General features: G+C 43.9%; 1 protein-coding gene across 3 annotated transcripts in view; it reads right to left on the bottom strand.

Moving 5' to 3' along the window:
- TBPL1 (TATA-box binding protein like 1) overlaps positions 1–15326 on the bottom strand; it is a 29931-nt gene extending 14605 nt beyond the window's left edge. For 2 of the 3 annotated variants that reach the window (XM_087444132.1, XM_004422338.3), the window contains exon 1: positions 15114–15325. The gene's annotated coding sequence lies outside the window, so the exon portion shown is untranslated. Of the gene's footprint in view, positions 1–15113 lie in introns of all 3 variants that reach the window. The other variant, XM_087444133.1, reaches the window with a different exon arrangement.
- Positions 15327–23071: the final 7745 nt, after the last annotated feature.

Genomic DNA, 23071 nt, shown 5'->3' with positions numbered 1-23071 from the left:
TCATTTTCTATGTGAGCTGCCGCCACAGCATGGCCACTGACAGACAAGTGGTGTAGGTCACTGCCTGGGAATTGAACCTGGGCCGCAGAAGTGGAGTGCTCCAAACTTAACCACTAGGCCACCGGGGCTGGCCTGTAATTTACTTTAAAATACAAGTATCTTTCACGATCTGAACTCAGTAACAAACAGATTTGGATAAAGTTTCAGATGACTCTCTCAATATCTGGAATCTTGCCACAGGAACCAAACAAATTTGGACAATCTATTCTGAGGTACAGAACAGATCTGGATAGTAGGAATAACTATTTTAACAAAAAAAGTGCCATATTATTGCTTCATCTCTTAATTGTTAAATCTAGGTGATAGATATATGGGTGTTCATTACACTACTCTCCCTACATTTCTGTCTGAAAATTTCCGTAATAATTTTTAAAAGCTGTTAAGAAAAAGACTTTTCTTCACAATAGGTCACACTAAGACAACATGAGGTTTTAATTATATTACTTAAAAAAAAAAAAACCCAAAACACCGTAGGTTAGATAGGAGTGTCCAGAGCAAAGGAAGTAGTAACAGCCTCTTTGCGACTGCAACATCTAGAATGTCCTGACCTTACCATTTAAAGAGGGCACTGACGTCCAGCTCTCCAGAGGAAAGGAGGATGGTATATAAAAAGAGTTGTGTGAGGAGAGTCTCAGGACATTTACCACAAGAAAGGAAAGATGGTTGTTCTCAAATATCTAAACAAAAAGGAAACTGAAAGATCCAGTTCAAATCACACAAAGTGCATCTCATGAAATCACACCAAAACCCCAATACCTGCAAAGTGGTGGGCTCCGCAGAAGATAAGTGTCAAAACAGGGGAGGCAGGGCTGGACAACTAACAACAGTTAGGTCCCCTACAGAAGGAGTCATCTATTCGGGGGAGATGAGACCAGATGGTTTCTGAGACCGCATCTAACTCTCAAATCCCAGGACTCGACCTCCTGGATGAAGACAGACGATAGAAAAATGTAGGAAATTATACACTAACTTTCTATTTTAATTCTAGAACTATTATGTTGTTTAGTTAAATTAACATCCTAATTCTGAGCCACCCACTTGCCCTTCAACGTGCACCTGCGGTCAAGGTCGAGGGGGCAGAGAGGGAGCTGGACGCGCTCAAGGACAACAGCACAGGTGGTGGCCGGCCGACGCCGCAGCCTGAGGGCGCACCCTTGAGCAGCCAGTCCCTGTGCTGGCACTTGTGCATTCTAGCCACATGAAGACAATGTTATTAACAGTATGCCTGGCCACCAAAGCCTCTGTCTTTTCCAAAGAAAAGCTTTAGATATTATACCACCCATATTACATAAAATATTTAACACATGCTTAAGTAAAAGCAGAGGTATTGCTGTACAAAACCATCATTACACTAAGTCAGACAGAAAGTTGAACCACCTTCATTACATACGTCTCCACCTTTTCTCTCGGACTCAGTCAAACACCAGTTCTGAAGACTGGAAAGAAGGGCGTTCATGTGAATAACTTTCATCAAAATGAATTTAAAAATCTATATTAAAAGAATGACAAAGATATTGTTTTTTTTAACAGAAATTAATTAACAACAACTCTGAGGGTTGCCGGCAACTATCTATTAAAAAAAATAGTAAGGAGGAGTATATTTTATGTTTTAGTCAATAAAAATACTTGTAATGGTGCCTAAAAGGTAGATGAAGATTTAAATGATGCTGACTTTCTGAATGAGTGCTTAAGGAAAGATAAGCCAATGGTTTACATGCTCATGAAAAAGCTCCAGTTGAAAAAATGAAGTATTTTGCAATTTAAGATTACATAATCTAATACCTATCCCATATTAATAATGTTTTTTAAACAGTAGCCTACTTAAGAATTTCACTATTTCAACATGTACTAAAATGTACCTATAAAGTAAGAGAACTTGGATGTTCAGACCTGGATCCTAATGGAAGCTGTGTGACAGTAGGCTGGCTCTGAACCGTTTTTCCCCTTACTTATGAAATGCAAACAACACCATTTACTCACCACACGATTATTTGGAGACATTAATGAGCACCTCACAAATTACAACATGCTCTATTAAGTAATGTCATATTAGTCTTTGCCAACATTACTATTAATCTGAACCAATGTACTATCACAGATAACAAGAGAAAAAAGTGTATTTTATTGATTACAACTTGAAATTTGGGGATTCAAAGTTGAGAAATTTGTCGTATCGATTCCTTATTATGCAAAAGCAATATTTATTTTAGATAGATTTCTCAGTATTTCAAATAAAAGGTCTTAATGTATGATTTTTAAAGAAGATAGCACATCATTTTCTGATTACATAAGAATTACTAAAAAAATTCACGCATAACCCTACTGCAGTGATAATTACTGTTAAGTTTTTTCTATGCTTGGACAGGCACATGTTTTGAGGCTGCTAAATCCACATATGTATCTGTGCATATTAAACAAGATTGGCAACATATGCATATGCTGTTGTACCTACTCAACAAAGGATTTTGTTAAAAATCTTTGACAACCTGGGATACAAGAAAGAGCAATATTGAATTAATTGATTTTCCTTGAATATTAATGAGAATGAACTTTTCAACTACGACTACTTGTATTTATTCTATGTTAACTGTCTCATATTCTTTGTTCATTTTCCTTCTGAGATAGCTTACTGATTTATAAAAGCTCTTATATATATAATATTAACCTTTTGCCTGCTTATGCTATTCCTTCTGCTAAAAATGATCTATCCCACTGCTACACCTGGCTCACTCATACCTGTTCTACAGCTCAGCATCACCTTCATTCAATCAATTCTATAACCACGAACTAGAAATCTAAGTGTTAGGGCCCTGTCTTAGGGGATGGGGATCCAGCAGTGAACAAGACCTGGTAGCGGGAACAGCAGGTGTTCTCAGCTCTGAGGTGAGTGAAGAGTATGAATTGTTCAGATCTGAATAAGGGCCAGCATGGCGAGAGGGGGAAGAGTGAATGGGAAAGGGACAGAAGACGAGGCTGGAGATGCAGGGAGGGGTCGAATTGTGTGTCGCAGGCCACGTTAAGGATTTTCATATTTATTCCAAGAGCAATGGTGAGCTAAAAGAGAAGCAAGAAATGACATGACGCATTTGCTTTTAAAAACTATCACTGCCGCTTCTGTAGCAGGAGAATGGACTGGAAGATAAGAATGGGCAGGACACTCTGTCAGAGGCTCGTGCAGCAGTCCTGGTGAGAGGTGACGGCAGTGGGGGCCGGGGTGGATGAGGATGGAAAGAAGAGAGACATTTTCAGGAGATGGAGTGAACAGAGCTTGATAGATATGGGGAAGAGGAAAAGGGAGATGGAGGAAGACTGAAGGTGTGTGGCCTAAGATACGATTTACTGACACAGGAACACTGGAAGGAGAGCAGGTCTGCAGGGGAGACGGGAAAAGGAGGAAGGTAAGGATTCTGTTTTGGACACGCTGAACTGAAGGAACTTGTGATACATCCGAGAGGAGACACCGAGCAGACAATGAGGTAAGAGGCCCTGCTCAGGACAGGTCCTGGTCTAGACTGGAGGTGAAAATTTGGAAACCTTAGTACAGAAGGTAATTAAAACCATGACGGTAAAATAAGAAATCAAAGGCACTAAGACAGCTGATCCCCCAGACTGAGCCAGAGTCCCTCCTCTGAGCCCCGCTGCCACGTTGCTATGCACACCACACCACAGTGAAATTTCCCACTTACACCCATCTCCTTGGTGGACAACAAGCCCCTCAGATGCACGATCGAGTCTTCCTTATTTTTGTACCCAAGCCTAGGCACAGTTCCCCAGGCACTAAACATTCAATAGAAGGTCTGCAAGAGCTCAGCTGTTAGCTTGAGATTATTAAAAAGCAGTATCTACACACACACTCTCAAGTTTAAAAGCTCAGATTCTGGAGCGGATGACTTGGGCTAATCCAGACTCCAGCACTCATCTGCTGTGTGGCCTGGGGTGAGCTGTTGAACGCCTCTGTGCCTCACTGTCCTCATCTGTGGATGAGGCAGGTACAGTCTCTCTCCGAGTGCTGTGAACACTGAAACTCCATGCCAGCACTTGGCACAGCACTTCACGCGGTCAGCATCCAAACTGAGCGACTCGCACTGTTATTATTATCATCTTTCTTCATCTTCCATGGAGACAGAAATGTTCAAAACTGGAAAGGATTTCCAGCTGTTCGTTGTGGTCCTCAACTTTGGAACACAAAAACAGATCCTGTTCCTTCAAGTCGAAAAGCAAGGGATAAAAACAAAGAATACAATTTTGATGTATCTGGCAAATGAAATTAGTATTTAAAAAAATAACTAAATTTAACAGTGAATTAGAAAAAAATCCCCAATAATAAAACCATTTCAAACCACAACATAGTAGCTGCTGATTGTGTGGGTGTTTTTGAGGGGGTGGGGTTGGGAGGAGAAGGGGAATAGGAAGAGACAGGGAACAAGCAAGAGTCGGAGCAAGTCTACCACATATTACTAAATAGATATTTTGCTAACTTTTACTTAGCTGGGTACCTGCAACAACAGGAAAATTAGAAGTACAACAGGTTTCCATATTAAACTGCAACAAAACTATTCATCATGTTCATCTCAAGTGTAAATTTATCATGTTCATTTCAAGTGTAAGGCATCAGTTTCTCCAGCAAGTCTTCCGTGTCTCTCTATTTTCCCATATTAGGGGCTATCATTTAAAAAACTAGGAAGTTTATCTCTTTATAGAGAATCATGATATTTGTTCTAAGTTACCCATAATAAGTAACTACAATTTGTGAGACTAATTTAGCCATTAAGCTGATGCTAATAAAACAGCATAATTTTTAAAAGATAATTAGTTTCCTTGCAAGTGTAAATGTTAATTCACTAAGCAGTTAACAAACCAAATAAACCCTCTTTCAGCTTCTGGCTTGTGTCAGGGTTGGCATGCGTAAAGTTCAAACTTCCCTGTATTCTGGTTTTTATTTCAAGGGTGTGAACGCAAGGTTCAAACCAGAACCACCGACGGCTCACTGAGAATGCAGTCAAGAGAACGCACTGCAAGGTGAAAACACAACAGGTGAGAGTTCCTATTCTGACAGCTTCCTTTCTACTGTCCTTATAGGTTTACGCTTCATAAACAATGTCTTCTCCAGTGCAGACAACCTGTTTAAGGTCTATGTCATGCATGACTGCCATTTAAGAAAAGAAGGTAAGATTATGAAATTAGCTACTTGGAAAATAGTGCATAGAGTTCAAACTTTTCTAGTTAAAAAATAGCTTACTATTAAGTAAAAAATGTAACATATTTAAATAAAAGCAAACAGGATTACAGAACGAATACTTTTCCACATGAAAGTACCATTAAGAAGTTCTTGTTTTACTCAATTAATCAGATCTTTAATTGATCAGGGCTGAGTCACTCAAAAATGATAATTATGGAGAACTTGTCTAAAGGTCAGAAGAAAGCCATAAAACTTTAAATTGGAAATTAAGGTCTGTGAGAAAGACTAAAGGACACTGATTGAAAACTAGCACAATAGTCAACTGATCGTTAGTTATTATTAGTTGATACAATATCAACTGTAATTAGATGATAACATACAAGTAAAAGAAAGGGTTCTTACGTAAAACACACAACAAGCGTGATAAGGAAGTTTTCTGATCAGAACACTGGTTCTTAACTATTAAGAAAAAGAGACAACAAAATAAAAACTATGAAGACGATCAACTGCCAGAGATATTGATTAACTAACCTTCGTGGGGCCCTAATTTTTAAAACATTTCCAAGCTGCTGCTAATGAACAGCCAGTTAAGAACCACTGGGCTGCAACACCACAACAGGTTATCAAAATAATGGAATTTCCCTTCCAGTAGGTCCTTAAAATGGGCTATATTCTCCTATCAGGACTGTTTATCACAGAGAACATCACGATTTCTGCACCCTGTTTACCAGGCATTGTTTCCCTAACTTGGATTCATGCTCAAAACCCTCACAGCCTGCCTTTTGCCTCTGCACCGTAGGAAATGAATGGCTCATTGCTGAATCCAATGTCCCAGTGGAAACTCCCTCCTACTGGACCTCTCCAGAGCATAACGCACTGGGAGCCCCTGATTCTTGAACCTCTCCCTCACCACCCCATCCTTGGCTTCGGAGGCACCTCTCGGAGGTTCTCCTCCCTTCTCAATGCTTCTCTGCTCCTTAAATCAAAAGTTCTTAACTGAAGTCCATGACAGTCCCTGCAAAGCTCAACAAGAGGCTCCAGAGGCGAGGAGCCGCTGAAACCACACACACAACCCTGGATGTGCACCTGAAGGAATCACTGCTTTCCTCCTAGTCTCAAATGAGTTTAAGACCCCTGAAGGTCACAGACCACTGCCTTAAACCCTTTTCTTCTCGAAGCTTCCCAGGCTTATGGCTCCCACATCAATCCTGACCTATCAGAGATCTGAATCCACATTCCTAACTGTGTGTTAGGCATATTCATTACATTAAACCAACACATACAAAATTCACGAATCGCCTCGGAAACACTTGCTGTCTCTTGATTCTTAATTTCAGATAACGGAGCCACCATCCAACACTCACACCTGAACGAGAAATTTCAGAACCATCCCTCGTCTCTTCTTTTTCTTCTGTACCCAGTTAGCTTCTCATCTAGCTTCTTTTCTGCATCCAAAGCATCCGTGTTTCTTTTATGCTTTCACTTGTCATCATGGCTACAGCCTTCTAATGGAACTCTGCTTACAGTCTCCACAATCTAGTCCATCAACCAAAGAAGCTTCCAGAATTATCTCCCTAATTGTGCCACACCCCTGCTTAAAGAATCATCTCTTGGCTCTCTTACACAGACAAAAGCGAACCTGATTTGCTTGGCTTGGAATGCAGCAAGCTTCCTGTCTCCAATTTACCTTCTGTAACCTAACCTTCCACTTCTAACACACCGTTAACAGTCTCAACTTTTTACCATTCCTCTTGCAAGAGCAGACCCTGTCCTGATTTTATATCTGCGTAGGATGCCCTCTCCGCCCCCTTCAGCTAACACTCCCACTCATAACTGCACTCATTCAGTACCCAGCTGATGTGAGCCAAGCACCGGCTAGACGCTGGGGATGCAGCTCAGAACACGAGGGGCGGGTAAGGACCCCTCACGGCAGCTGTATTCCAGTGGAAGAAACAGACAACAGAGAGACAAGCAATTAAAATAATTAGAGAATGTGATCTATGCTACAAAGGAAATAAGATGACACAACACAAACTTTAGGAGGAATGATCCAGGAAGGCCTCTTAACTTCCTCAGAGATGAGAAACTATTCTCAAAATGAGATCTCGAAGGGTAAGAAGGAGCCAGTAATATGAAACACCGAGAGAAGAGACCCCAAGCAGAGGGCACAGCAAACGCAAAGGCATCGTCTGCATCACAATCGTCTACTAGACTGCAGGCACCAAGCTCCTTGAAGAAAGCTGTTTAACCTAAAAGCGTGTCTTCAGAATGGGGCTTAGTAGCTGGCACTTGGTCGTCTACTCAACAAATAGTCGCTGAATTAAATGAATACTTGAAGAACAACTGAAAGGAAGAACTGTGAAACTGGGGAACCAAGGGGAAGAGCAGACGTTTTGCACTATAATAACAGGGATCTGAGTAGCCCCAACCACTCAAGTTCTCCGACACGTCCCGTTAATTCCTTGCTTCACACTCTGGTACGTCCAGCTCAGTGCTCCCACACCTGACAGGTCCTCACTGGTTCTAGCGCAGACCCTCCAATCCTGAAGGGCAACTGTGTTCCGGGAACTCTTACAAATACAGAAATATCATCATTTCTGATATAAGGAAAGAATTATTTTAATTAAAACATACTACGGACCCTCAGCACTGAGCCCCCCACCCCCAATAAGAGTTGTGCTCTTCATTTCACCCCCAAGGGTCCTAACTCATCTGCACCTTAAATTCATTCCACGAGAGTTGGTATATAGACTGGCTACTCTGTCAGTTACTTTCAGCATATCAACCCCCAATTACACAGGGTTTGAGGAGAAAGCCATCGTTTCTCTCTTTACAAAGTGAGAGTGAGGACACAACATAAGATAAACTAAGAACATAGTTTCAGACATTTGTAACTTTTCCAGTTTAACAGGCCCAAAACAAACATCCTAGAAAGAGTAAATTAAAAGGCACACATTCTTTTTGATTTTATTTTTTTGTGTGTGAGGAAGATCAGCCCTGAGCTAACATCCGATGCCAATCCTCCTCTTTTTGCTGAGGAAGACTGGCCCTGGGCTAACATCTGTGCCCATCTTCCTCCACTTTATATGGGACGCCGCCACAGCATGGCCTGACAAGCGGTTCGTCGGTGCGCACCCAGGATCTGAACCTGCGAACCCCGGGCTGCCGCAGCGGCTTGCGCGCACTTAACCGTGACGCCACCGGGCCGGCCCCAAAAGGCACACATTCTTAATGTACACACAAATAAAACAATTATCCAGGCAGTTTTGCACTATGCTTAGAAGCAGAATCTTCAAGATTACTGGCCAAAGACTTCCTCTGCGACACTAACCTGAAGATGCGCCTCAGCAATAAGCCGCTGTGAAGACGCCCGAAGCACTGCTCCTCCAGCTCTGCATCAGCTGTGAGCCGTGGAGCCACGTCACGTCCCCACCTCAGGTCCCCCGCCACCAAAAGGAAGTAGAGAACTGAGCTAAGAAATCTAGCGTCTTCTGAGATTGGCATACCAAATCTGTGCTGAGGGAGGTCTAATCAATTGGTGACTGTGTCTTGAACGTGGTTGTGCCTCCTGCAACCACCCTAAGCAGCCACGAGCAGAGATCTCGGGATGTGGTCAACCCACGAGCATTTACGGGATGCATGTCCACTAGGGTGCACACACGTACAAGTAACCGGAGCTCACGTAGCCATACGCAGGTGAGAGGAAAAAGGCTTTGTGGCTCAACAGAAGTATCTGGCAAATTAAAAAGCACAGAGTGGTTCCTGTTCCACAAAAGCTAGGTGAACCACGAATCTCAGCTGAGGTTCAAACAACGACAGGTTCTATAAACACTGACCACAGTCATAAACCAAATATCCTTCTTCATATTTGTACTTTTGGTTACACACTGGCTTTATTATCTTCCTATCTGAAGCACAGCAGCATCCGGCCCTGAAAAGTGTGGTGGAAAGAACACCAGGGAAACATTAACGTGTTAGGCAGAATTTCCTCTCAAAACAGGCAGGTTTATTCCGGACAACAGTATTGACACCTTGGAGACACGTTTTCCTAAAAGTCTACCAGTATAGTCCTCAGATTATCTCAAACTAAAGGAGATTATATATATATATATATATAGCCACGATCATTTCCTCACTTATCTCAATATTTTTTAGATCCAGGACCCATGATGGCTATGAAAATAATGTTAACAATATTATACCAATACTAAATCTATTCTGGGCAACATAGCTATTACTCAACTAAATCAATAGTATCAACTAGACTTCACTCTCTTTAAACAGGAAAACAAAAGCCACACCTCTAAATACAAGCATATTTGCCAATCTCTTTAGTGTGCGTGTGTGGGAGGGGAGTTATATAAAAACACACTAAAACAAACAAAACCAGCACAATATGGAAGACGGAATTAAACTCTACCCCTGCACATTTAAAGCAAAATATACTTTTAATAATATGTTTTATAGAAACTTCTAAAAGATATATTTTATAAAAATATATTTCAACTAAAAACCATGACCTGGATATGGATATTAGCCAAAACATGAAAGAACAGTTTGCAATTCATTGTGTTTAAGCAGAAATATTTATTTTCTAGTCAGCAGTTTCAAATGTCCACACAACTAAACTGAAACTGTTTGGACCTAACCTTAAAAAGCGAGCCATTTCCCCAGCAGCCTCTGCGAAGCTGTAATCACCACAGGATCTCCTGATGAGGGACCCCAGGATTTGGGGCTGGCCTCACCATCGATAAATAACGCTGCAATCTCCTGCGCTCATTCTTGAGCCGCCTGAATTACTGGAGCAGAGCAGCAGTTTCAGCTACTTCTAAAATTACAAGAAAGCTACTATGTAGAACATTTATAGTGACACAGAAAACTCAAGTTAAATGGCTTGACAATGACACCAACAAGTTTCAAGTTTACCATCTTTAAGGTCTTGCAAGCAAAAAATAGTGTCTTCTAAAGAAAGACAATTCTGCTAACTGAAACCACTGGGGTCTCCTCCTTTTGCTCAGAAGCCCCACACAGCTACACGAGCAGTCAGGTCCGCAGGGAACCCGCCTTTCAACAGCGGCCACACGGTGCTAGGCAAGGCTTTGTCAGCCTTCTTTTCCAAGAATCAGAGATGTTGGTTATCACCATAAGTGATAACCACATGCCTGTGTGACAATTCAAAATTAAAACAAAAGTGCTTCCCCTCCCAAAACCTAACGGAAGACGTGAGTCCGATCTTCAGTGATCACAAAGAATATCAAAGCTTTAAGAGAAGCCTCCAAGCACAAGAAACAAAGTATTCAAGTGGGTTAACGGTTCACCTTTAATATACTACCTAGTACCACTGTTACCAGCACCAGCAATACTTTTTTAGCTCTTAACTATGCTGAGCATTGTTCTACGTGCTGTACACTTAATTCTCACAGCAACTCCACAAGATAGTACTAATATTAACCCCATCTTGCAGATGAGGAAACTGGGCTCAGGGCAATGAAATCCCCCGTTGAAGGCCACACTGCTAACAAGCACCAGAGCCACCATGCCGAACAGAGGCCGCCCATAGCCAGGGTCCATCCCCGTAAGCACTACACTAACCCTAATTCCCAGAAAGTGCAACTGATTTTGATCAAAACCCTTGTGTCTCACAATGAAATACTTGCAATTTATCAGGAGGAGGAAGGTTAACACCTGATTCTTTGGAACCATGTAATTAATGAAAACAAATTTTTGCTTCCTTTAAGATGTTGTAAGCTCTCACCTAGCGAGTTAAAAATCAAAAACATACCACGGACCAATGTCTACAGACAGATGTCCATGGTGCAAAAAAGCACTAAAGTCATTCACACACGTCACGAGAAAACTCTTGCTTAATACACAATCTGATTTCCAGTATTCTTTCTGAATGGATGAATACTGCATGGTCAAAATCACAGCCAAACTTTTGTCCTGCATTTCTTCGTGAAATTTTAAACAGTTGCATTATTGACTCCCATGTGAAGGTAGATTTGCACTGTCCCAGAATTCACCTGAGTGTGTTGTTAACATTTACTAGGATCCCCAGCAGCAGGCCTCCCAACATAAAACCAGCCATTTAAACCAAATTCTGAATTTTATCCCTCTTTAGTCACAAGGCAAGACTAGATGAGTACAATTTCTGATACGACCTGACTCCTTTCCACTAATGACACACACCTGGAATCCCGCTTTTTCACAACTATACAAACACACACACTACATCTCTCTTATAAATGAAAGGTTGACTGTGTCACAATACAAAAATCAAATTAGTCTACACGGCGTGGAAGACCTCAGATATGTATATACTCTTCACCCTTTTTGAAATTTCCTAAAGTGGTAGTCGTGTGACAAGAGCACATATTATATCTACTCAAGGCAGCACACCATTATTTTTATTGTTTGAATTGGTTAAAAAAAAAAGCCCTCATCATCTTTGAGAAATCTTTGCTGTTTACAACTTGCAGCCAGGCATAAAGAATTGGATTCCTCATTAGATCAGATGCCTAAAGGTTCCCTTCATCCACTAGATAAATCCCTGAAGTGAAAGAAATAAAAATATACATCCTCCTATTAACACATTAATCTTCAAAATACACACACACACACGCGCACAACACGGACATATAATATGATGGCGACTCACAGTCCTGATCCTCAAGAAACTCCTAATTCAGCAAGAGCACCCGGCAGTATGTGATAAAGGATTTAAAATTCAAATGTGTCTGTCCTGTTTTGGTATCCACGCGTGTCACGTCTCCGCTATCTACAAGTGCACAGAAAGCACTTGAAGAGACACACTTGTCATCCAGGTTTGCATACCTGATGTGGCATCAGGCATACAAAAGGTACAACAAATACGGGTGTAAACTTCAGGAAATCTTTATTAGTTCAAAAGCCACAATATAGGCAAAGGTTCAAAGCACTACAGGTTTTGACTCAGAGACATTATGGAAACAGTCTACTATAAATTCTTCTGAAATCAATTTAAACTTTATGTTTCATAGCAATAATAATTTCATCACATGGTCTATGATGCAACAGAAGGAAATCCATCATCAGGTTATTACGGGGCTCCTTCACCTAAAAACAGCACCGAGACCCGCTCAACTAGATTATACAATATCTGCTGATTTTTAAATAATGTGCCACATTCATGATAAGAAATAATACTCTCCAAAAATATTCAGTCGTATATTTCATATGTATTCGTTCTATTTTATAGCAAATTCTGCACATTCTATATATATATACACATTCACAAAAATTTTGATATGACAATTTTCCACATGAAGAAAAATTTGTGGGAATCACTTAAATTGTTCCCTCAAATTGGGCAAAAAGTAATTTCAGTCAAATATTCAGATGCAAAATGATCAGAAAAGACTGATGTTAAGAAAAGTTTTTTTGGAATAAGAATTATGAAAATCTGAGGTTCAATTAAAAACAAACAGCAGGCTCTACAATACTCATCTTTAAAAAAGTGACTGTCTACAATTACATTACTACCACTTGGGACTTCTAAAACACCTTTTCTTCTGAAAACTCCAAATATTTTTACATGCCTTATTTCAATACAGTCTTTTGATTCTCAGCAGAAGGCTCCTACCTATCATACTGCACAATCAAGAGTCGTTCAGAAGGAATACAGAACATCTGACATGACTACTCCAATCCTCAAATAATACTGTTAACACCATCCCTCCAATGTAACACTAATCAAAAGAATACACAGGCCCAGACAAGTGTTGAAAACTCGGTAAGAAACAGAAATAATACAAAGAGCATATAAAATCATTTTTGGGACATAATTAAGCAAGGAGAGGAACTAAGACAACACCAAACGCTGCCAGGGTTGGAGCAGAGCGCAGGGAAAGCAGAAATTGGATTGTTAATAAAGGTGGAAGCTAGGTCCTGACCCCACTCAGACACGGAAGGGGCAGAGGCAACATCAAATAAGGTCGAGGTGAAGTGAGTGTGTTGGCAGCCCTGAGAAAGAGGGAATTCACTGAGTCTCAGAGGCACTAGGAAAATCCTGGCACTCAACATCCAGCAGCCTCAAGTGTGGTCATCCCTCAGTGTACCCTTCACAGAACAGCTATATGAAAAGATTAAGCCACAGTCCTTGATTCATTAACCTAAAGATGACAATACTGGGTTTTCCTTCTCAGACTTAAAATGCAACTTTAAGTATCCCAATGATTATACTTCCCATCTTTGTTAAAGGAATCTGCCGACCTCATACAAGAAATTCCTTTAACAAGAAACACTGAACCTCAATTCCATGAAAATGCCTGAGTTAAAAACTCTGTTTTGGGGGCTGGCCCCGTAGCGGTTAAGTGCACGCACTCCGCTGCTGGCGGCCCGGGGTTCAGATCCCGGGTGCGCACCGATGCACTGCTTGTCAGGCCATGTGGTGGCCACGTCCCATATAAACTGGAGGAAGATGGGCACAGATATTAGCCCAGGGCCAGTCTTCCTCAGCAAAAAAGAGGAGGATTGGCATGGATGTTAGCTCAGTGCTGATCTTCCTCACAAAAGAAAAAAAAAATTGTATTGTCACATCAATCAAGAGCACACAGTAGCAGATCATTAGTTTCTGAGACTGATTTTGAGGGCAGAGAATAGAGAAGAGGGGGCTGGAAATAAGGATGACACGTTTTTGTTGAACACAAACCAGGCTTATCTAAAAAGGTGGGGGACAAACAGAAGCTGTGGTTGACATAATTGCTTCTGTGATTTGTCAGTTTTATTTTCATCTTTCATCTTCAACTTTATTATAAAGAGCCTTGTTCCCACTGAACACAAAAATGGTATTACTGTAGTATGTATATGTGGCCTTTCCAGGATGCCTCATTCTCAAATGAGGAAAACCTCATTTGCTGACCTACAATGGTTTGGCAAGTATAAAACCATTAAGCAGTTAGTGATGTAAGGCTTAAAGAGACTGCTTAAACTGAAGAGCATTTAACTGAACACATCAAACTGTGAATAATTCTTTAACCCAGATAGAGAAAAAAGCCCCTTCCTGATTCGAATGAACTGCCATTTTCTCAAACTTTCAAAGAGACTGCAAATTAGGCTAGGAGAGCTGAACCCTCTCCTTTTAGTTCTCTTTTTCAGTTTCCCCAGGGAATCTGTCATTGTTTCTTCACCAAAAAAAAAAAAAAAAAAAAAAAAAATCACACCAGGCTTGTTTCCTTTTCTCTTCTCGAGCCAGTGTTAAGGCACCGTTCTTAACCGTAAACACACAGCCCAGGCTGGTTAACTGCCCGTGTGCCTGGGGAGCTGCAGGTGACAGATGCAGTCAGAGGGCGCACAGCTGTGGACTGGCTGCAGTCCGCGCCTGGTGCAGCGAGCACGCTGGCAGCGCCCGCAGATGCACATCTGGGCGGAAGGGCAGAGCTTCAGACACCGCCGTTCCCCATTAACTGCACTTTTAGGGCTCTGGCTGGCTATTATGAAGCGCTTATCCCGCCCGACCCTTATCCTGGCTCAGCCCTCCCCACACACAGTTCATTCCATCCTCCCCGGTTCCAGATCCTTCCTCCTCAAGCCTAATTCCGGGTGGTGATGATGATGATCAAATAAAGCGGGGCTGCTGGCTTGCCAGGACCGGGAAGGGGCGAGGCGCTGTTCGGGGGCCCTCGCCGCAGCAGGGGCCGCGGGAAGTTCTGGGGAGCGCGGACCCCCGGCACCCCTGCGCCCCTCCTCCGGGGCGCTCCGTCCCCCGGCCTTTCGCCCCCTCCCTGCTCCCACCCGCGCCCGGCCCGCTCCCGCGGGGCGCCCCGCCCCACCCCGTGATCCCTGGCGAGCCCCCCGCCGCCGTCCTCCGCCCGCCCCCGCCGGGGCCGCGGGTTACCGTGGGAAGAGGGGGCGGCGGCAGAGGACGCGGCGGCAGCGCTGCTGCCGGTGGCGGCGGACGCGGAGGATCAGCTGGAGGACGAGGATGATGATGAGGCGGGCGCGCTCCCCCGTCTCCATGGAACTCCCGCCCGGCCCGTTGCTAGGAGCCCCCGCGGCTCGGCCTCCGGGCTCCGCGCTTTGTTGTTCCGGGTCCGGGGCGGGCGCCGCGTCCCCGCGACAATAAATAGACGAGACGCGGCGGGGCATAGAGACGGCGCGCGGGCTAGAGCGCCGCCAGGCCGGCCGCCCCGGCTCCGCGCTAGCCGCCACTTCCGGCTCTCGCTGCTCCCTTTCCCCGCCCCTTCCCCGCTCTCCCGGCCTCCTTCCGGGTCCCCGGTCCGGGCCCTGCCGCCCGCGAGCTCGGCTGGGTGGGCGGGGAGGGGGTGCTCTGGGAGCAGGCTATTTCGCTTGAGAACTGCTTAAAAAGGTGTGCAAAAAACCGTGTATCCCTTGTACATTTTTAGCTGATACCTAAACAGGAGTACGTAACTTCTGGCGTTCAGTATAATATACTTCACTTTTTTTTTTTGTCGAAACCTTATTACTTTCTCGTTAGTTCATTCAACTCCTAGAAGAGGTCCACCGCTGAAAATTATTAGCAAAGCTGGTCCTTAACAACTAAGTTTATTCTCTAAGTCTAACTTAGACATTTTCTGTCTGAAAAAGTCCTGCTTCGCCTTTTCAGTTGAAATAAACGCGTTAATTGACTTCGCCGCGGTAAAGCTCTCACTAAGGAATTCTAATCCTAGTCCTGAAATAGATAGGAGAGGATGGAGGATGGACGGACGGACGGATGCATGGGTGGGTGGATAGACAGACAGTAGATAGATAGTTAGAGATAGATGATACATAGGTAGATAATGGATAGATAGGTTGATAGATGACGGGTAGATGGATAGATATAGATAAATAGATGATAGATGATGGATAGATAGATGATAGAAGGATGGATAGATGATAGATACAGATAGATGATTGGTAGATACATAATGGATAGATAGATGATGGGTAGATATAAACAGATGACATATAGATGATGGATAGATATAGATGATGGATAGGTAGGTAGGTAGATAATGGATAGATAGATGTTGGGTAGATGGGTAGATATAGATAAATAGATGATAGATGACAGCTAGATATAGATAGATGATGGATAGATGGATGATAGAAGGATGGATAGGCAGATGATGGATACAGATAGATATAGATGATAGGCAGATAATGGATAGGTAGGTAGATGATGCGTAGGTTGACACAGATAAATAGATGATAGATGATGGATAGATAGAGATAGATGATGGCTACATCGATTAGCTAGATAGAGATAGATGGACAACGCAGGGAGCCTGGGTCGCTCTGTCGCCTGCCCCTCCAGTCCCTACTCAACCGGGGTCTGGGTCAGGCCCCGCCGGGGCCCGGGGCGCTCGGGGGCGGTTACCGCGCGGCCGGGGGCGGGAGGGCGGCGGCCGCAGGCGGGGCCGGGCGCGGGCGGAGAGCCGAGGGCGGCTGGGCGACGGCGGAGGGGGCGCTCGCAGGGGCGCCGGAGACGGGGTCCTCCGCGGCTCTGCGCCCGGGCAGCCCTGGAACGGCCCGGGGCCCCGAGGGGCGCACGCTCGCCAGTTTGAACGGCCGCGCTGGGCCCGGGGGCGCTGCCGGCGGGGCGAGACCTGAGTAACGGCCCCGGGGCGCCCGCAGCGCGCAACCCCCGGCGCCCCGGGCCCCGCTCCCAGGCCGGCGGGGCCTCTGCCCCCGAGCTCGGCTGCAGTCGGAAGCCTCTGGCCCTGGGTGAGGCCGACGGGCGGCTCTGGTTTAATCAAAGGCCACGACGAGGCGGGCTCATGGGTACCTGGCCTCTGATTGGTGTGAATCATGGATGAAAAATGATAATGCCACTGTCCTTTTGAAAGAGAAGACAGGGGCTGACTTGTGGGGGATTTGGAAGCATGCAGGTATTTGGGTATTTCATTATTAGCGGGGTCTCCAAGGATGTCTCTTGATCTTTTGCTTCCCACTCTGAGTGTTCAGAAAAATATCCGAGCATTTAAAAGCTCTGTAGAACCATGGAATATCTGTTTTGTTTCCATTTCTGTACTAACTTGTTTTTCAAATAGTATTAAATAATTATAGCTCTTGTTAGATGTAACGAAGAAAATGAACGAGAGACTGGGTTAGAAAGAACTGTGTGTGGTAGTGGGGAGACGACTTTTAGGAGGTAACATTTCAGCTGTTACCTACAAGGGATGGGAGTGGAGGGAATGTGCAGAGTGTTCCAGGCAGAGGGAACAGGCTATGCTAAAAGTTTGCTGTGCTGAGTATTAGCTTGGAAGGGGCAAGGTGATCAGAGCAAGCAGAAGAGCAACAAGATGAAGTTGGAGAGACACTAGGGCCTTGAACCTGGCGGTGCCTTGTAGACTATTGAAGGGAGTTTGGATTTTTCCATGTGCTAGGGGAAGTGAGGAGAACCTGCAGTGCCTTGTAGACTATGGAAGGGAGTTTGGATTTTTCCATGTGCTAGGGGAAGTGAGGGGTTTTAAGCTGTAGAGTAACACAGTCTGATTTTCCAAGGAAATGGCAGGGGAAAGGCTCTATTCCAGTGATCACTACCACTGCTGAAAAGTCAATTTTACAGTAACAGAGACCAATTCTAAGGTCTTGATGAGGCACCCTCCTTCCAGGGGACCAGCAAGATATGTCAATTACTTTGGACTCGTTTTTGTCATAGATGGTCAACAATCTGTCTCACTACAATGGTTCCTCGTTCTGGAATTGGATTTGGTTTTTTCCTCAAGCACCATTCTTCGTGGACTTACTGAATTCTTATACACTATCTCATTAGCCCAAACACCATTCCTCCGACCAAGGAGTTCACTTCACCATGAAAGAAGTAGGACAATGCCATAAAGCCCACTGGCTTCCTTGGTCTTATAATGTGCTCCACTATTGAGGTGCCAGGTAAGGTTATAATATTCATTACTCAGATTCTGGGTAAGGTTAGAATATACAGTATATGTTCTGAACCAAGATTCTTGATTAATAAAGAAATTGACACCTAGGCTAGGAAAATAGTGGGCTTTATCAGTTAGATCAGTGCTTCTTAAAATGTGGTGTAGAGACCACAGCCAGTCTGCAAACTGTGCTGATCAGCAATGAAATAGGCATGGAAATCGAGAGGAGCATTTTGAAACATTTAATAATTGACATTACTGTGACATTGAAGCATGCAGTTTTGTTTTTATGAAAGCATTTATCTGTGTTGGGTTGGTAACTAAAAATAAACAAACAAAATACTCATCCTTCAGCACAGATAATTATGTCCACTAAGGCTTTAGCTTTATGAACTGGTTTTAAAAAATCAGGCTGTTGGAATATGTTGCTCCTGCTTGCCCTGCATAGTGCAATGAGAGAGACAAACGGTGGTTTAGCATGGCCTTTCTGGAGGAGACAGGGAATAGTGGAGTGATACTTACACAGCATTGTTAAGAGGAATCTTTTCTGCCAGTGGTTTAGTTTTCCTATACTGACAGGGATCAGATAATATCTACTCTGCCACTGGAAACAACTAAATTTTTTGCCCCACATAAAGTTAATAAACTAGCTAGGAATGTGGAGACCCAGCAGAGCAGTGGAGTCAGGGATGCCTCCTTCCTCAGGATTCTTCTCAAATATCTCCTTCTGTGCCTCCTTACCAACTGAAAAAGGTAATTCCTTCCATTATGCCGGTTGAGTGGTGTACGATTTAGGGGATAGAGTCTCTGATGCTGTAACCTGGCTTTATGACCCCAGCTTGTCCCCTCCCTTGGCCCCGCCCCTGCTCTCAGATAGAGTCTGTGGCAAAGACAGTGAACTAAGATCTAGGGAGGTTGACAGAGTAGTCAGGCCAGCTTCCAAGAGATGGAAACAGCAGGGGCAGAGTCCATACTCGGTGAGATTTCTGATGACAAGCTAATGGATTTCCCCCAAATGACATTGACAGGCAGCCAAGTAAGTTTTGAGATATTGCCAGAAAGTCCTCAGCCTGGCAAAAGGCATCTACCCGTTGTACAGTCTCAAAGACAATGTCCCAGTCTCGGTATCTGTAGAAAGATGAATTCGGTTCAGGGCAGTCCCAGGAGATTCCTTCTCACACTCCTCTAAGGCCGGGTCTTGGAGGATAATAAACACAAGACATCTTGGCACTGTGGTTGGCTGACCAAAGATCTCAATTCTCTGCTGAAGAAGAGAAGTCCTTCTTACCCTCATTACCCTTGTCCAACAGGATCTGGTACAGGCTCACAACCATTGCATATTGCTTCTCCTTTTTGCCCTTTCTCATCGCTTTTTGTTATCCCGTTATGCCCTGCCCCCCGTTGTATATTTGTGCATTTGGGAAAAATTCATTATTCATCATTTAGCTACATCTGGACCTGATCAAGACTGACTACACTCAAAGATGCTGAATTTGGGCTGGAGGTGACTTTGAGTTTTCTCCTCCAACTGGGTAGGGGTTGAGTACATTTTCAATTGCATGTGGGATAGTTGCTTTCTGTTAAGAGAAATGTAGATATGGAGAAAACAGTGTGTGTGTGTGTTTGTGTGTGTGTGTGCATGCACTGAGCAGCCAGAGGGTGATGTGGAAGGAAGATTCATTGTTTTGTCAGCCCAGAACTCCTCTCTTCTTTTGGGAAGAGTACTCTTCCCTCTTATTTGGGGGAACTACTTCTACTCTTTGCACACCTCCAATTTAATGTGGGTCCAAATGGGAGGTGCCATAGCCACAGCGATGGATAGAGAGGTAGGTTTCTAAGCTAAGCTGGGCAACTACATAGGACCTGTCCTGTTTCAAATTCACTCTTGATGCTTGCTGTGTGAAGACGGATCTCGACCCCTTAAATATTCTTCTTTTGCTAGCTGTCACAGGGTTAAGCTTTGTCAGTAGAAAGTGCTGGAGAGACACTGAAGTAGAAAAGGGTTTTGCTTCCTGGTTCCAGTGTGCTCCCCTGACAGGCTCCTGAAGCATGGAAGGCTTCTCTAGAATCCTAGACAGGGACTTGGAGGGAATGGGATTGGAAGATGGGTGACAAGGAAGTGTGGGGAAGAGGTATATGGATGCATTTCTTTGAATGGGCCAAACTGTGAAGATATTTGTGTTCTATTTGAATGCACACTAAAGGTGTCCACTGCAGCGGAGACTGTTAGTAATCAGGTGGACAGAATGGCACACTCTATGGCTGTCAGCCGGCCTCCTTGCCCAGCCACCCCAGTGCTTGCTCAGTGGGCCCATGAACCAAGTGGCCATGGTGGTAGGAACGCAGGCTGTGCCTACACTCGACAACCTGTATCTCTCTCTACTGAGGCTCATCTTGCTGACACTATGCCAAGTACCCAATTTGTCAAGAGCAGAGGACAACACCGAGTCCTGATATGACCCTGTTCCCCAGGCGATGAACCAGCCATCTGGTGGCAGGTTGATTACACTGGACCTCTTCCATCATTAAGGGAGCGAAGATTCATGCCCACTGGAATAATCACATATTCTGGAAATGGATTGGCCTTTACTGCTCATAATGTTTCTGCCAGAACCACTATCTGTGAACGCACAAAATGGTTTATCCACCATCAGTGCATTCCATGCAACACTGCATCCAAGCAAGGAACTCAATTCACAGCAAAGGAAGTGCAGCAATGGGTCCATGTATGTGGAATTACCTGATCTTACCACATACACCATCACTTGGAAGCAGCTGGCTTAACTAAACAGTGAAATGACTTACTGAAGACTCAGTTATGACCCAGTTGGGAGGCAACACCCTGGAAAAATGGAATTCTGTCTTCCAGGATATATTTTGAATCAGAGACCATTATATGGTACTCTCTCTTCCATTGCCAGAATACATTGGAATTAAAGTATGTCAGTGGGAGCAGCTCTTTTCGCAATTTCACCTGATAATCCACTCAGAATTTTTCCTCCCTTACCTAGAAACTTTGTTGCTGGTGTGGAGACCATAGTCTCCAAGGGGAGAATGCTTCTTTGGGGGAGATGCAACAACAGTTCCACTAACCTGGAAGATGAGACTACCACTTGGCCATTTTGGGATCCTTATGCCCCTGAAACAAAAAGCAAAAATAGGGGGTAATCTACTGGCTGGAGTGATTTTTTTTACTTCTACAAGTATTTACTGCATAAATAACTCATACAAATGTATAAAAAACCATTAAGACGTTTATTAATATAATTGAACAAAGTACATGGAAAAGTCACACTCAAGCAAATTATAGCAATTTTGAACCCTCTCATACTTCCTAAATTAGCAACAACAAATAAAACCCCCACCAGAGCTGTAAACTTTGAGTGAACTGATACATTCAGATGGTGACCCTGTAGGGAAATTGGCTTGCTTGTACACAGTGGTGGCAAGGAGGACACTCTGGAACCCAGGAGGTTCTCCGGGGATCCTCTTAGAACTTCCGTGTCTAATATTAAGACTAATGAAAAATTATGGCAACCAAAAATAAGAGGTAGGGTGCTTGAGGACTCAGGCCCTTTGGAAAGAAGGTTTGGGTCACTCTACCAAACAAAGAATCCCAACCAGCTGAGGTTCCGGCTGTGGGCAGGGGAAATGCAGAATGGGTAGAGGAAAAGGTGAGAACTTCACTTGTAAGAAGGGTAGCGGTATCTTATGGCACAGAAATGCAGCGTTGTTCTGTTGTAGAAAGGTGCCTACGGAATCTGAGTGGTCAGGCAGGTTCCTGTAGTGCATGTGGCTCCCACACAGTGAGCGGCTTCATTAGCGCCCGACTCCCACAGCGCACCCCCAAACCCTCCTCCCCATCACGCGGTTTTGCAGGAGAGCACCTCCAGTGAGACACCTCCCTGTGAACAGCTCTCCCCAGCAGCTAGAGGGCGGGTTTCCAGTGAATTCTGTCTGTGAAGCATCTTCGCAAATTCTAAGTCATTCAAGAAGCCATGGCCATGCCCTCTCCAAGAGGGTCTGGAGCTCAGCCATGTTGGGGGGCGGGCTGTTCCTCGGGGGCTCCATCTCAGCCCTGGGGGCAGTGCCTGCTCCTTATGTGTGCTAGTCCTATGTTCTTTCGAGTTTTCTTTGTTGCTTACTAGCCAATCCCTCAATACTCCAATCCCCTGTTCTAGTTAAAAATTCTTTACATTGTACTGTCTCTGCTCAGATTACTGTGTGGTTTATCTCTCCTGATTGACTTCTTCACTCCCCCCTTCCTGGCTTCTGTTATTGGTTGGGAAGAGGGTGTCTGACCACGCCAGGTCAGAGTGTCACATCCCAGGATTTATCGAGGAGCAGCCGGGAAAAAGAGCAACTTCCTTTTCTGGTGGTGAAACTGGGAAGGTTTGGATTGAGGGCAACAAGCTGGCATATCCTCTTCTGCAAGGAAGAGGATGATACTCACTAGAGATAACAAAGCTAACGGGGGGAGAGAAGCAGAGACAGAAGATGGAGAGAAGAGAGATGCGCACGTACAACTGCTTGGATGGAAAGGCTGACGGTATAAAGAAGCCCATTCTCCTCAAATGTGTCCGTAAATCTAACGTTATCCCCATCAATAGCTGATGATAATTTTAATGAAATTAATCAGATTCTAAATTTCATCCAGAAAGGAAAATGCAAGAGCAGAACACAGACAATCTTGAAAAAGAAGACTATTAAACTGCCAGATATAAAAACACATTAAAAACCAATAATAATTAATGTAGTATAGAACTGGGGCAGGGATGGACAAAAATATGAGTGGGAAAAAATAGAAAATATAGACGCATGTATTTAAAGGAATCTAGTAAATGATAAAGGTAGCATTTCAACTCTGTAAAAGGGTAAACAGTCAATAAAGGATATTGAGACAGCTGGATATTCATTTGAAAAAAATATTTATAGTCAGATCTCTATTTCCTAACAAACATAAATT

The sequence above is a fragment of the Ceratotherium simum genome, chromosome 19, assembly GCF_057802395.1.
Source record: "Ceratotherium simum simum isolate JZ-2026a chromosome 19, ASM5780239v1, whole genome shotgun sequence".
Lineage (NCBI taxonomy): Eukaryota > Metazoa > Chordata > Mammalia > Perissodactyla > Rhinocerotidae > Ceratotherium > Ceratotherium simum.
This window is presented reverse-complemented; position numbering and strand designations above follow the sequence as displayed.